Consider the following 14483-nt stretch of genomic DNA (forward strand, 5'->3'; position numbering starts at 1 on the left):
CAACAAACAGGAACTCAGGTTGAGGGAGGTGATTCTCCCCCTCTACTCTGCTCTCATGAGACCCCACCTGGAGTACTGCATCCAGCTCTGGAATCCTCAGCACAGGAAGGACGTGGCCCTGTTGGAGCAAGTCCGGAGGAAGGCCACAAAGATGATCTGAGGGCTGGAGCACAGGACAGGCCGAGGGATTTGGGGTTGTTCAGCCTGGAGAAGAGAAGGTTCTGGGAGACCTTATAGCAGCCTTCCAGTACTTAAAGGGGCTACAGGAGAGATGGGGAGGCACTCTTTGTCAGGGGGTGTAGTGATAGGATGAGGGGTAATGGTTATAAATTGAAATAGGGTATATTTAGATTAGATACTAGGAAGAAATTTTTTACCATGAGGATGGTGAGGCACCGGAACATGTTGCCCAGGATGCACCATCCCTGGAGGTGTTCAAGGCCAGGTTGGATGAGGCTTTGAGAAACCTGGTCTAGTGGAAGGTGTTCCTGCCCATGGCAGGAGTTTGGAACTAGATAATCTCTAAAGACCCTTCTGACTCAAACCATTCTATGGTTCTATGTTTCTATGATTTTCCTTCCCAGGTTCCCAGTTAAGTTGTCACAGTCCATTATTTTGCAGCTTTCCCCACTGGAGGGGTATCATCCACAGGGTTCTACCTGGTGATGACCTCTGAACCAAACCACATTGTCTTTTACAGCTCAGTTGCATGTACTGTGAGTTTTGTGTGATGCATTCATAATTCCTCCTGCTCATATTTTCTTGGACTCTTCATTCTGCATTTTTTAGACATCACTGATTTTGTGTCACAGGATGTACTATATCAATTCAAGGAAAAAGAAAGCAGGCATTCAATAATTTTATTCTAATCTTGACAGACCTTATCCATCTGAAATCAAGTATAAGGTCATTCACCCTTTGTTGAGATTGAGTCAAGAATTCTTTCTCTTGTAAAATGAAAAGTACTTCAGGTATAGGACTTAGGTTATTCCTAGACTAATAATTATTTTTTTTTTTTCTTATCTCATATTAAAATATTCACAACATTTTTTCCAGTAAGCTTATTGCTGAAGGGGAATTGGAAACATACAACAGCCTGGGATCAACTGCATTATTGTTAAAATGTGGTTATTTATTCACGAGGCAAATGGAGGAAAAGGTCATATGAGGTCAACTTGTCATTTCTGAATCTGTATTCTGATTTAGTTGTAGTACCTCACATGATCTTCTCTGGGGAAAGTGAACAATTTACTGTCATAATCACTTTGGAAGGTATACAGAGTGGTTAAATTAGGTATCAGGAAAGGTCTTAGCTGACCAGAGAGTTCTTTTCTTCAAAATGGTCAGTCTTCACTCTGCTGTCTTACTAGTGTTTAGCTTACTGGAAATGTGAGCATTTTTGCTCCTGTTTGAACAGGATGCTTCTTCTCACATGCATGTGCAGTTGACTTGCAGTTCTTGCCTAATTGTCTTTTGAGTTCACATAAACTAGTTACTACCATTCACCCAACTAAATGACTCCAAAATTATTTCTGTCAAATCTGCTTTTCACAATCCCCTTCCCATAGTAATGCCAACTAAAAAGGATGAGGTACTGGTAGTACAGAGTGTGGTGCTCTCTCACAGTGGTCTGGAGGGTCTGCTGTAGTAGAGATAGAAATTCATAAGTTGCTAACTGTTGTGGTTAACTTAGACTACTTGCTCAGTTAGTTTGTTGGATTAGCAGTTAGAATATAGTTAGTTTATGAGTGATTGGGTTGGTAGGGAGACTAGGGACCACACATGTCCAAGCTGAGGTAGCAAAAAACTAAGGACCAGAGATAAACTGTGTTTGGAGGGGAGGCAGGGATTCATACGGAGGCCTCTAAAGAAAGGACAAACAGAAGGCAGTAGGAAGCCCTGCAGCTGCCTGTATGTAGTGGCTAGTCCAGCTTCATTGAGGAAGTCTGTAATTATTGTTGTCTACCTCAGTGGGAGGCCATGGCCCTAGTGGGATGGCTCTAGGTCAGGTGCACCTCAAAGCAGCCCTCAGCCAGCACTGTGCCTGGCCTTGCCAGACCATGGCTCATGCTTTAGCTTGCAGTGCAGATCCTGGGCATCACCCAGGCCCTATCACTGAAGGTACAGAGTAGGTGTCATTTGCAGTTCTGTTGATACGCATGAGGACTAGATACACTAGATGTCTGAAGCCCAAGTACAGATCTTCAGGCTGTTGAAGGAATGATTAAGATACTTAGAGTAGCTGAGGAATCAGTGTTAATGTCAAGAAGCCGTGAGGAAAAGTTCTTGGTCAGTGAAAACCAGAGGTGATGAGTGAAGGTTGTGGTTTGGTGGTTGATAGAGATAGTGATAGCTGGTTCTTGTGGCTGGAACAGTCAATGGCAGCTGAAATAGGTGGAGGCATAGTTCAAATTTGGCTGAAAGTCACAGCCGAAAGTGATGGAGGTGACTGGATCTACCAGAGGCACTGAACTGGGTGGGAAATTGTGTTGTCTAGTAGTCTTAGTTGTGACAGTGACAGGCTGATTGTGTGTCAACACAATTTGTGAAAGTACGATTTGTTGTGTTGCATGTGTTTTCATGGGTGAGAAGTGGGTGTGGTAATAGTTGATGAATTCATTCACATTAGTGTACATTTCCTCCATCTCTTGTAGCTTGATACTTTGCCATCTATGGAGGAAACAGATTCAGTCTTTTTTCCTGGCGTTTTCTCTTGCATGACATCCAGAAGAGTTACTGAATTTTGTGCTCGTACACTGCTTTGTGCCTAAAGTTAGAGGCAGCAGAGGCAATCAATTTTCTTGTTCTTTCGCTAGGCATGATTCAAATTCCCAGTCTCCCTCTTCCTTGCTCAGTCCAGCACAAGATCCATTTCCCATGAATACTATCGCTCAGAAACAAAAGTGACAGATTTTGGCTACTACTTATCATTTGTGCAGCAGCATGCATCCCAGAAGTCCTCACAAACAGCTTGGAGGCAGCACTTTTTGTGCGTCTGAGGAGAGAAAAGAGAATAATCTTTTCGATAGCCACATCTCTGTTTCTCCCCTGGAAAAAGTGTGGGGAATATTGACTTGGCATGAGACCTGTAAGGCCACAGGGGAAGCTCTCTGCCAATTTCCCTGATGATGCCTGTCTAATGCAAAGATCTGACAGCCATGAGAGAGACTTGCAAGCAATATGCGCACAGAGAGAGACAGTATCTTCCTTGGTGAACTGATTAGATGTAGATTTATGACATTGCACAGCCTGATAACTTCAGGAAGCCAATACTGATGCCTTGGCTTCAGGTCAGTGGAGGGGACGGAAGGGGAGTCTTGTTTGACAGTACAATGATTCATGGCCAGTAAAATTCACGGCAGGAACCCCTCCATGAGGAGAGGCAGCCCTATCGGCACTCCAATTAGCTGTGTTTATAATTGATGGCATGGCTGAAAATCACTGTGATTCATGACCAATCATATTCATGACAAGAGCAAGTCTTTCATTTCAGGGAAAAAGACCAGGAACTGCTTTAAATTGCACACGATTGTGATTAAAGGCTTGGGAAGATAAATGGTGAGTGGGTGCCTGAGACCAGTGCTGTGCTATTTCTCAGCACAGAGAATCTTGTTCCAGAGGAACAGGAAAGAGGGGAGTGAACAGCAGTCTGAGCACCCTTGCTTGTTAAATGCCTCCTATAGAGTTTAATGGGGCATTAAAGTCTGTGCAGGTACTGCAAATTGCAGCAGTGAGTGCTGCTGGCCAAAATTTTGTTATATTGACTCTCCAACCTTTTCGCTCCTGTGAGTACATCCAGTATTTTGTGGTATGTCCAAACTTTTCTTTGTGGTCAAAGAATCACACATGAAAATGGCAAAGTGAGAGGAAGGAGGGAAGAAACTGGGTGGTAGGAAGGTGATAGAAAACATAGGATAAGAAGTAGGGCTGAGTAAGATTCTACACCCTATTTCCCAGCAGAACTGGAAAGAGCAGAAGATCTCCAGTGAAATGGATGGGGTGATAACTAGCACTGTGCAGTGCAGAGCAGGACAGGGTCAGGGCTTCAGCAGAGCTCTACTCAAAGTACAGAGACAACATCTACAGAGTTAGAAAACAGATCTGAGGGAACTGGGATGGATTTATTTGGAAAAGGGAAATAAATGCATAAGAAAAACAACCATCAGAGACGAGAGCACTGTCTCATCAGTCCAAGAATCTGATCCTGTTCAAAAGATATCATCTTCAGCTGGTTCTAAGCACTGTAGCGAAAATCCTTTTACCTCTCCTTCTTTGTCATGAGCTCATAGCACAACTTAAATCTAGTGAATTAACCCATCTACTGAAGATCTATATTCAGTAAGAAATACTACTATCCAACTTTTCATCTCTTCATCCTCACAACAATCCTGTTTATGAATGGCTTCAGACTATAAGCTTCAGCTTTTTACCAAAATTCTTAAACTGGATCATGTTGTTTATTAGAATATTCTGCTGCATAGAAATACTAGCTTAGTTGATAACATCTGTCATCAGTACCTAGTACCCAGGAGACCAGGTCCAGTCAGTGAGAACAAAAAAACTCTGAATTTATTGAACAAGTAGGATACATGAGCAGTGAATGCAAGTGAGGCTATAGTAATGCTTAACTACTTCCGCTACTCATGGAAAGAAGTATTTTAAAAGTTGTATTTAATGTAAAGCTACTTTTCTACATTCTTCTCTCATTTTTCCTTGAGGATGGAGAAAGTACTTCTGTGTCTACAAAATCTGTTCCTCCTCAGCAGCTGTATTTTCCTGTGTAGAACCAACTATAAAAATGTAGCCTTCATGTCCTGCTGAGAGATGTCTTTTGGAGATTCTCCACGTGCTTAGCAAAATCACTGACTGAACCTGAATCTGTGAATATGGATCTAGTTGAATCCATAGTCTGGACCAAGGGCCTGTTCTTATTTGAAAGCCATTCACGTTCCACTACCTTTTAACACGAATACTGCCTGTAAAATAATTTGATGCAATTTTATTTTCAAAATATATTCTTCGCTGAAGTTCCCAGGCTGACCCTTGTTCCTCATGGGCTTCTGAGGAGTCAGTCGTGCTTCACACGGAGCTGCTGAGCTGTGAACAAGCTCTGCTGCTGATGGAGGTGTCAGGAGAAAAGATGACTTGAAAGAAATAAGGGAGTTGGCCTCACAGAATGCCAGCATCTTTAATGAGTTGAAGGTGCTCCACTTGCTCAGCTCATGAGCCTTCCATCCTAAAATGGAATTCTTATCTTAAGAGAAACTGAAACTTCTGTATGCTACTTTTCATGAATAAAATCCTATTTGTTGTCTGGTGCCAGCTCCCTTTCCTATCTCTTCTAAGGGAGAACAGTAGTATAGCAAAAAGAAAGACTTATATTACAAATAGCATTGTGTACACAGATGTCACACAAGGTATATTTAATAATTTTTTTTGTAGACAGATATGAGTTTTCTATCTTCATGTTTAAGTTAGGCAGTGACAAGCCAGTTCCAAACCATGTAGTGTGGCAATGTGTTTAAATTAGTAAGCCCATAAAGAACATGTCTATTTGCAATCATATTGCAAATATTTGCAATCGACCTTGGGTTTAGGATTGAGACCCAAACTGGCCAATCATGCATTCTATAGCATGCACATCATGTATATAGATGAGACTTAGTCTGGAAGTCCCTCTCTCTCTCTGGGTCACCCCTCTCTCAGGGTCGTCTTGCTCTCTCTGTCAGCTCTTGGTCTCTTGGACACTCGGGCTCTTATTTCTTTTCTGGGATCGAGGTTTCAGGACTCTCTGCTCTGGGATTGTTAGCGAGGAACAGGCTGAGCCTTGGTTATCAGGTGGTGAGCAATATCACTGTGTATCACTCATTTGTATATTTCTATATTTGTATATTTGTATATATATATATGTATATATGTATTACTATTATAATCATAATTATTTTCCCTGTTGTTGTAGCTTAGTTATTAAATTGTTCTTACCTCAACCCATGAGTCTCTTTAACCTGTGATGGGTTTGCCCTTGGCTGGGGGCCAACCCATACACACCCACTCACTCAGTCCCCTCCTCCCCCCCCAAGACCCAGTTCCCTCCCCCCCCCCATCCGAGGATAGGGGAGAGAATTAAAGGGGTAAAAGGAAAAAAGGACTCGTGGGCTGAGAAAAGAACAATTTAATAACTAAACTACAATAATACTGAAAATAATACTATATACAAATATACAAATAAGTGGTACACAGTGATACTGCCCCCCCACTCAATGACCAAGGCTCGGCCTGATAACAATCCCAGAGCAGGGAGAGTCCCGAAACTGCACTCACGGAACGGAGATAACAGTCCGAGTGTCCCAGACCGTGAGCTGACCGGGGTGGGGGGGAAAGGCAAAAGAGATCCGGAACCAAAAAGGCCGATCTTCCGGAGGGTCCTCCCCTATATACTGGGCATGACGTGTATGTTATGGAATAGATTATTGTCGACTTTGTGTCTCAATCCTGAACCTAATCCTGGGCTAGTAACTGGGGCTGTGCTCCCTCCCAGCTTCTCCTGTTTGCAGACAGCCAGAGAAGCTGAAAGACCTTGGCAGCTGCGTAAACATCACCTTTTATCAGCTTTCTTCCGAGCACAAATACAAAACACAACCTCTTGCTACCTATTATGAAGAAAGTTATCTCTGTCTCAGCTTAATCCAGGACAAACCTTTACTCCTTTAATTCTCTTCCTCATCCCCAGCAGGGGGGAGGGTGAGTGAGTGTCTGTCTGGCGTTCACTGCTAGCTGTGTTTAAAACCACAATGCTCATATTCACACTTTCCTCTTTCTAAAGTTAAATCAATGGTACTGAAATGGAGTCTTTGGAAAAGTCTCTGCTGATATTTCTGAAGGCATATAAATGTTGGAAATCTTGTGAGAATGTCTGCTCTACTGAGTTTTCATCGGGGCAATAAAAATTGTTCCTGCAGCTAAGTAAAAATTCTAGGTCTTGTTTGATGAGAAGTTAAAACCAAACAGAAATGCTATTTGTCAAATGCAGAATGGTTTTCATCAGGGCAAACACTAAATGCCCTAGTGTAGTGACCTTAATTACTAGAAGTAGAAGCAAAAGATGGATTTCAAAAAGAAAAGATTTTGGAGAGTCCTGCAGTCCTGTCTACTGTGGCTGCCAGCAAAACTAATCATTCTTCTCTCCAACCCTCTTCAACCTGTGTTTGCAATAGGTAGTCCTGCCCTCATCTCACTTTCTTCCTTCAGCTGATTGTTACTCACCCTCCAAAACTAAAGACTCCTGCAGTGATATATTGATGTTGAAATGGTTGTTCCTTTCCCCCAATTAATTTTCTTTCAGACACTCCTCTTTTTCTCTCCTCTTTTTTTCCTCCCCATTTTTCCCTTTGTCACTGTTGTCAAATTCATATAGTCCTCAAGGTCTGATCCCCCCATTCTCTAGGTCAGTGTGAGAACCATAAACCCCACACCATGTACTGGTGTTTATTAAATAGGGGTTTATTTAATCAGATCTTCCAAAGAGATAAAAATATCTTTGCACAGATGAAGCAAGGTTTAGCATATTTAGGATTATTATTCCCTCTTGTGCCCAGCAAAACTAAGTGTACCTCAAATTATGTAGTTAATAAAGTATATTACTGTGGACAAATGTTATCTGAGGAGATTTCCATGCATGCAGTAAGTAATTTATTTTAGTTTCTCTAGTTTCTGGTGTCTATTTTAGTCAGGTTGAATTAAATGTTTGGTCATGTATATTGTTTGGCTAATGCTTATGGGCATTAGTCACTGTGAACCAAGGATCTTTTGCCCCACAGATATATTCACGTGGCTCCCTGTAATGTTATTATGGACATGCTAAGACAAAAGCCTGCTCAAATTTTTGCATTATCTCAGGTACAAAAAAGGCTGATAGTTCTCTAAGGCTTTAGAGATAAGTATTTTTACTTCCTTCTGGAGTCTCATACTCTGATAGAGAGAGATTTGGTTCCTTCCAGAAGGTCTTCCTACACAGTAACAGGAGACAAGTAAACTGTTTGGACAAACTCAGAATCTTTCAAAACCAAAATATGAACCTCTGTGTGAGTTTTGAATAATTTGGGATAACAGTTACATTTCATATGCTTCTTCAAAGGCAGCAGCTTGATAGTTGTTAAAATCAGCTCTTCTGTTTGTCTCCAATTACAGGTATAGCATAGTAAGTTGTTTCAGATCTATGACAGATATTACAAGAATGATGGTGCAGAATTTTTCAAACACAGTAATGAACAGTGCCTCCCTTAAGGTGTTTAAAATTGAAATAAGGAGTACGTCCTAAAGATTATCAAGACTGGCAAGCCAGGTGCCAATTAATCCCCAATTAAATTGATTGTTTATTATCTTGTAAGCAGGATCTGGACTGAAACCAGCTCATTATATATAGGCCACTACTCACCGTTAATTGGTTGGCAACATTTTTCTGACATTGTGTATTTGACCAGATCAAGTTAATGATGACCTAATAGGGAAACGTTCCTTATACTATTAGCCAGTGCTTCATTGCTAAGCTTGCACAAAAACATCATCACTATTATCAATGCACATGATTTAAGAAGTGCTAACATATCTCTGATAATTACATAACAATGGAAATCAGATGTTGGGGAGAAAAGAGAGGTGGCTTAAGGTCTAGCAAGTCTATACAAATTCCCATTGTGCAACTCATTTATTGAGTCTCCCATAAGTTTCCTTTTGGTCAGAACAAGAGCCCTCTGCTTCCGTGTCTTCTGATTCCTGTCGGCATTCTTAGCTAACTGTTGCAGCTATACGATCTGAAAATAACAACATTTAGACTCTGGGAAAATAACAGTGAATTTAAATTCTAGGAAAGAAATTTAAAAAACCTTGTCCACCACCATGAAACTGGCTTTCCATATATTGCTTTTCTTAGGGGCAATCTCTTCATGTTAACCTTTCACTTTCTTTTTCATTCTTTCCAGGGTCACAAATATTAATGAGATGTTATTCAGTTCAACCTGAAATATCTACTGGACTAACTTCAGATATTGCACCAGACTTCAGACTTAACACAGGTTTGCTGCAATTTTCCCAGCTCTGAGTAGCCGTCTAAAAGTTTTCATTGTCTTCCTCTTGTCATAGGTGATTCATGGCAAGGATAGACCTCTCACATGAACAGGTAGGGCAAACTACAGAACGTGTCCCCCAAACTGGAAAGAAGCAATAGAGCTGAATAGTTTGTGGATTCTCTGACCAGAGCTTAAGCAGCCTGAGAGGGAAGAATGCCACACACTACTTGTGAGAAGAAAAAATGGCAGGTTATTGTCTGTTTGAGAGGTCGGACAAGATCAGAATTGCCCTTTGGCCATACAGTTGACTGGGAAATGTCAGATAAACAAAAATCATTGTTTACACTGCATGTCATGGATCACTGCTGCTGTGCAAGAGACACAGAGCAGATACATTATGGCATATTTGAAAACAGTACAGAGCCTTGGATACTTGGAATCTAACAATGCTAAATAAAAGTTGTCTGTTTCTGTATCTGAGTAAACTAAATGCTATGGACATTTTTAGAAAACTAACAGTGATTATATTGGCTTGGGTAAATGTTTTTCTTAAAGAACCTACACATTGTTGATATGTGTTCATTCAATAGCTATACAGACACAGTGTTTTAAGTTGTACTTTCATTCCACTTTTTGTAATATCATATATTTCATGGAGGTTTTAATCATCCTATAGGATAGAGAAATATCTGTTTTTTTCACACCTACCTTAACCTTTTTTTCTGATTGTACTGACAATGATGGTGCTTGAATAAATAGCATCAACAATAATTTTAGAAGCTCTATGGAAATCTCACATTCCATTTTTCTCTTTTTACAGTTTCCTCTACAGAATTAAAAAAAAAAAAAAAAAAAAAAAAAACAGGAAAAAAAATAAAGCATTACAAATTTACTTTCCAGCAGGGAATTTTACTTTCTAAACCACTGAGCCAGAAGGAGGCATGGTTGTAAACAACAGGTTATGAAGGCTTAGTGAAAATAATGCAGTGTTGCTCAGTGTCATTGAACAAGGGAAAGAAAGTTATCCTTTCAGTCGGAGTGAAATTACTGTAAAGAAAGCTGCTACTAGAGAATTGATCAATGCCATCCCTGTCAGTAGTGCTTCATGAAAACAACTAAAATAGTGATGCAAAACTGGAAAAATCTTTTACTGTTTCTGTTTTAGAAATGAAAAAATTATGATTCAAGACAAATAAATAGAGACTTTGTTTAGTGAAATTGATAAACAGCGAACAGAAGGCAATTTAGTGTATGGTTTATCCCAATATGACTTTTAATTGCCTGATTAGAGTCCTTCACTATCCCAACAGAAATCGGCTGGGACCTTTAAGAAAGAATCTGTCTGTTAAGCAATTTCAGGGTATAGATGTAAGATGTTGAAGATGCAATGTTTTCAGATTCAGCTAAAATAACAGAATTTAAATAATATATTTCTTTCTGTGCAGACTGTCAAGTAGTTTTAGAAATAAAATCCAATACACAAAGAAAAACAGAGGAGAAAAACCTATGTTTTGGCCTCATCTTCACAATCTGCTAAGCTAAAAGAATGCATAAACCTAATTAACACAAACAGAACAGTTCAAATAGTACTATTCAGGAAGCAAATAAAAATGTTATGCTGGAACATAACAGATTGATATCAGTTTCTGCTGATGTAAGGAGAGAGTGGAGCAAGCTAGAGGTGGGAAATACCATTTAACAATCTTAGAAAAATACTTCTAAACATTGTGCTAAATGGAAATGTGTTATAATTACCCTCACAGGCACTTGGATACCATAGCAATGAGCACAAAATTGCAATAAAATGGGAAAAAAGGGTCTCTAAAAAGTGCAATGACAATGCAGTTCAAACCACTGTTTCTAAGGGTGTGCACTTTTGTATTTGTACCAACATAAGTACTCAGTGGCAGTTTGTTGCCAATCAATTCACTTTAAATATTAATAATTTGAGAAGCATCATTTGATTGCACTCAAATTGCATGCTGCGGTCTTCGTTCCTTGGTTGAACGAACTTAATTCTTAGCATCGTGTTTCTGATGTGAATGCTTGCACAGGAATCTGCTGTATTCCTTACAAGTACTCTTGAATATTAATTTGATATTTTTCCCCTTGAAAATGAGTTTTATGAGAAAGCTTGATTTTTAACTAAACTTTTTTTTTCATGGTAAGTCTTTTTTTTCCCTTTAATTTCAAACCTCCTAAAATATAAGAACAAAAAGAAAGCAAAAACCATGCAGCCTCTTTCCCCCAAAACTAACAAGTGTAATTGCTTAAATTTTTGATGAAAAATTAGGTTTTTTCCTATAGGACCTACTCTTTATAATTTCTGAGGGATTCCAAAATAGAATATGAATTTACTCTTCTTGAGTTCACCCCTGATTCATGTTCTGGAAACCTGCACTTTAGTTTCAGGACTATTTTTCAAAGGGAAAAATGTTGATCCTTTTTTGATATTTTCCTTGCTAGGAGGGCTTGTAATACAAGATCCCTTCAAGCAAATGGAGCTGGAGGGAGAAATAGAGCCTGAGGGGCAAGGAGCCATGAGAGAAGGTCATCAGTGGCTCCCTTGTCCTTGAGCTAGGATGCAGGGAAAGCCTATCTCAATGACTGCCACTGCTGTATCTCTGTACAGCAGGGGAAGAGTACAGCCACTCCTCACAGCCTGGTAGCTCAGTGCAGACTTGGCTGTGGGACCAATTAAGATTTTAAAATTTCAGCGAATTCTTCTAAAAAATTCTCTCACAACAGCTGTTGAACTTCATTTCCATTTCAAATTACCATTATGTTCATGACACAGTGAAAAACATTTGAAACTACTCTAATACAGTTGTATTTATCCCCGCCTTTTTTTTTTTTTTTTTTTTTCAGGAATGAAGAAAAAACCAACAAATAAAAATCCTTGTCTGAGGTGATATGTCAAATTTCAGTTTGGGGGTCATTTCCACAGCCAAGGCACAATCTCTATCACTCAGAGATAGAGGTTTATGAAACAAACGTTGACACATCTTTAACTTTAGCTGTTAAAATGTACTGCTAAAATAATTTGCACTCATTCGCTTTATCTTTTCTTCACAGACCAGTCCCACTAGATTGCTGTTGCCTTCACACTACACTACCCCAGTGTTCAGGTTGGCTGCCTTAATAACCTCAAATTAGACAATTCTTCTCCTCTAACACACTCAGATGCTATAGTTTGTGGAACAGAGGACTGGTCCTCACAAGCACGCATCATTCAGTGATTTCTATCTAAAGCCTGTCCACAGGTTGACCCTTTTCTTTTCCCTACCCTCAGGCTTCAGCTCTCCTAAATGATAGATTGTCACTTTTATTTCTCTTTAAATACAGTGACAGATATAAAGCTGAGCTACAGCCTGTCTTACTGATATGATTAGAAAGGGAGAACTACCCAGATGGATAACTATAGATGCAACTTCATATGTATGGGGCTGAGGCAGACAGCCTTATCTCCTGCCTCAGTTCTTCACACAGTATAGTTGGCTGCAGAGGAGGGGATCCCTAGTGACCCCATCTGCCTTCATGCAGGTTGCATTTGAAGGCAAGGCACCAGCAGCCAGTCACATTCACCTCTGTTCCCGGAAGTGACTGTTAGGCAATACAGACCTCAGGGCCTATATGAGGTTACATCTGCTAACTACTTGTCAAATTAGCATGCTGGCATGCTCTGGATGAGTGAGATGTCCTTAGTGCCACATGCACCACAATTTCTATTTAGACCTATCTGCGAACACTTATTAGAAAGCAATAGCTGAAAGCAATCTGAGTTATCCTAGTTCAATACATTTGCTCCTCTGGGACAGGTAGGGTGAGAAGCCTGCATCTATCATCCACCATGCAGCACCCCACAGATTCGTGATTCTGCTGCTGCTCTGACCTCTGGCATCACTGTCCTGGCTTTTGGTGCATATTTCACTCATGCCAAGTTCCCTCCTCCTGTGGAGCCAGCCATAGGGGAATGAGTGCTTCTTCCAAAAGGAGTACTTTGTCTGAAGGCTGTTTTTCAAAGCAGTTGAAGAAGAGGTTGGATCTGGCTTTGGTCTCAGCTGAAAGTATTTTTCTTTCCACTCCCTAATGCCACTGCATATCATTCTCCAGGCAGATTGGCCCACAGTTGCTTTCAGAAAGCAGTCCTAACCAAATGGTGCTCTTATACCAGGGCATCCACAGCCACTTTTCTGTCCTTCCTGGGCTGAGCTGTCAGTGAAGGATTTATGTAGCAGACCAGCCTGACCAGCCGTTACCACTGCAGGGACCCATTGCTCTCTCCTAGTCTGTTCTCCCTTTCCATCATCTAAGAGAAGTATTGACTCTCTTCTGTAGGTGCAATATCGTTTGTTCTGATCTTGCCTTCCCTGCCATAAATGCCCATGTTTCCTTTAGTTCTTCTCAGTTCGTGTCTCAGAAATTGATGCTTCTAGAGAAGGAAAACTGGGAAAATGTGTGAATTGTATGCCTGGCCAGAGAAGGTTACAGGGATCTGTGTGTCTGTATGTGCAGAGACTTCTGTGAGAAGGAGGCTTTGCCTCACCTCCAGTGCAGCCCTCAGCAGAGAATCTAGCCTAACACACCCAGCTGGTGCAAAAGAGAAGCTGGCAAAGAGAAGCAGTGGCTATCATTATGGCATTACGGGCTCTTGGTCAGCGAGGTGGTCATAACTGATGTGGGAGTATTCGCTTTCTGGGTAGATTCATTAAGGCTGGTTTGGGTGTTACTTTTTTTCTTTTGACTTGCCAGTCCCAACAGGCACACAATTATTTTGTGGGACTTTGATCTGTTAGAGGCAAGTGTATTACTCTGAACACACTGTTAATTTGGAGGACTTCTCTACAGGTCTCCAGCTGGAAAACATCATGGATGTTGCCTGTCTCTCAGGGAGCCTTTATCACAGGGCCCAGCCAGCAGAGGCCTGGTTCTTGCTGAACTGGTTTCAGAAGACTTTAAAATGAGGCAGAGCCCTCCTAGGAAAGCAGCTTAGGTGGCTGAAGTGTCACTGCAAAGCCCTGAGGCCCTGGGGAGGGGAGGGTTTTTCTTTGAGAAAGGAAAGCAAAGATGTTTAGTACTGGACCAAAATAAAGGTTGCTGACATCTGGTGGGCGTGAAGTAAATGTAAGTTTTGAACGTGTCTTGCTTCCTGACTTGGTGCCTGGGGAATGTCTTTTCTCCCAGCTTAATTCCCTTTTCCTCATGACCACACCAATCTGAAAGCTCTGCCCTCTTTGCTTCTGGTTGTATCCTTGAGTGCTGGTGAATTCTGACAAGTCTGGGCTCTAGGGGACATCCCAGGGAGACGATGGTGTCCTTACACCAAGGTCTTAGGAAGGGTGGGTCATGTCCTCTTCTGCACACACATGTAGCATGCCTGCCTCCTGGGCCAGATGCCTACTTATCATAATGCAGTCC

Source organism: Pterocles gutturalis, unplaced genomic scaffold (assembly GCF_000699245.1).
Source record: "Pterocles gutturalis isolate BGI_N339 unplaced genomic scaffold, ASM69924v1 scaffold5062, whole genome shotgun sequence".
Taxonomy (NCBI): domain Eukaryota; kingdom Metazoa; phylum Chordata; class Aves; order Pterocliformes; family Pteroclidae; genus Pterocles; species Pterocles gutturalis.